Source organism: Phalaenopsis equestris, unplaced genomic scaffold (assembly GCF_001263595.1).
Source record: "Phalaenopsis equestris unplaced genomic scaffold, ASM126359v1 Scaffold000002, whole genome shotgun sequence".
Taxonomy (NCBI): domain Eukaryota; kingdom Viridiplantae; phylum Streptophyta; class Magnoliopsida; order Asparagales; family Orchidaceae; genus Phalaenopsis; species Phalaenopsis equestris.
Window position 1 is genome coordinate 40,525,218 of NW_018164444.1, and position 2,158 is coordinate 40,527,375.

General features: G+C 28.9%; 1 long non-coding RNA gene across 1 annotated transcript in view; it reads right to left on the bottom strand.

Annotated features, from left to right (window-relative positions):
- Positions 1 to 1,873: 1,873 nt before the first annotated feature.
- LOC110039470 overlaps positions 1,874 to 2,158 on the bottom strand; it is a 14,100-nt gene continuing 13,815 nt past the window's right edge. Inside the window, exon 3 of the long non-coding RNA XR_002295525.1 lies at positions 1,874 to 2,054. This is a non-coding gene — a long non-coding RNA (uncharacterized LOC110039470). The remainder of the gene's footprint in view (positions 2,055 to 2,158) is intronic.

Here is a 2,158-nt window from a genome sequence, read left to right on the forward strand (position 1 = left end):
AAACATATATAAAAAAAATTTTAAAAGAGATAGAGTATATATATATATATATATATATATATATATATATGAAGATCTACCATTGAAATCAATGAATCTATTGAATAATTGAGATTTTTTTTTTGACAAAACACTATGGACTTCTCAATTGTATAGTTTTAAAATTAGACAGACTAATAAATAATTGGAAATAACCATTGGAATCAAGGACTAAAAGGCAATGAGTTTATTGACTGAAAGGCTATGATGCATTTTATTCAAAGCAAATAAATTAGATTTATACCAAATAAGTAAAAAGTCATTAAATTCATTTTTTAATTACCTTTTGATGTAATTGTATTCCTATTTTGATAAATTATTAGCAAAATAATAATAATAATTCCTGACAAATTTTAAAAAAATTATAACCAAATTTTCCTAAGAGAATATGAGTGTCGGGGACTTGCAACAAAGTTGAGGCCTCCATTTTCAAAGCTGATGATCTTCTCCATGTGAATTCAATCAAGGTTTGATGTCTCCACTGCACCTTATTTCGTTTTCTTGACTCTTATAAATATATATATATATACATATATATATATAAAGAAATTGATATTTGGTCAGTGGGCACCAAATATCGATTCTCCCATATGAGTTGAAAACCCGGTGTGCTTGAATCTAATTTGAAGAGACCGCACCAGTGTTTGTGTGTGTGCGCACACAACTGATGGTTTGTTGGTTGGAAGCTTGCAGCGCAAGTCCCCTCTGTCCCGGGGTTGAATCCATCTTTATTGAATTAACACATGGGTGAACAGACATATGTTGTTCAGCGTAAGTCCCCTCTGTCCCGGGGTCTTTATCGAATTAACACATATGGGTGAACAGACATATGTTTATAATAATAATAATAATAATAATAATAATGTGTCAAAATAGTCTCCATTATATGAGAGGTATTTGTCTCATAATTTATAGAAATGTCAAAATAATTCTCGACTATTTTAAAATTAACTCTAATAATATTCTATGAGAACCATTTCAATTCAAATTTAAAGAGAGGGACTATTTTGACCCCTCATAAATAACCGGGAACTATATTAACACTATATAACTGATTAAATAAAGATCATTTGACTTTTACTCCATTATATATTGTTATGATTAGGACTTTAATATTGCATAAATTGACAGTTTCTTCATGACTCGTTAAGCTACATCATCAGCTTACACGTTTCCCACGTCATTTATAAAATGGTGAGACCGGAGTAATTTACATTAATACCACCTAATTCAAATATATATTTACACATTCACCACCTAAACTGAACTTTCTATTATATTTATGCTACCTAAATCCTTTATATCATATCAAATTTATCATTATTTTAAATATTAAAAAATTGCACTTCATAAATCACTTTTTAAAAGGTCCAATAGCCCTACAAATGCTGAATTTACTATTAGGCAAGATGATTTATAAAAATATAAATATCATTTAGTGAGCTAGCTTGATTCTAATTGTTCTTACAAGTGATTAAGAGGGGAGAATTTATTTCTCATTTGGAGGGCTATTATAGTGAACCTACTAGGTGCGGTGCACCGGAGCCTCTCTTTACAAAATTATATTATAGAAACTAGAATAAAAAAAGGTACTGATATCTTACTACTGTTAGTCTGCATAGGTTGAGTGAACCTTTGCATTTTAGGGCATAATTAAACAGCAAATTTGGGTTTTAAATATATAAATGACATGGAGGACCGAGTTGACACAAAATTTGATAAATTAAAAATCTCAAATGTAATATTATAAGATAAATAGAATCTACATTTTAATTAATCAATCATACATTGCACTCTCAAATTTAACTCAATATCTTTAACATTATATAAATGTATATATATATATATATACATAGATATAGATAATCTTACAAATATAATCTTCTACTTGAATCATGCTAATGTAAATCAGACGCCACGCATGTAGTGTAGCCCTTCACGCGAACCCAGCCAGACCCCCCAGCTACATGTGGAATCGTAGGGATTCTCACCGTGCTTAAGAAATTCATCATAACCTGTTCAAGAACAATAAACAATTAATAAGATATATATATATATATATATATATATATATATATATGATTAGAGGCATATACATAATAACACATCTCTATGTTTT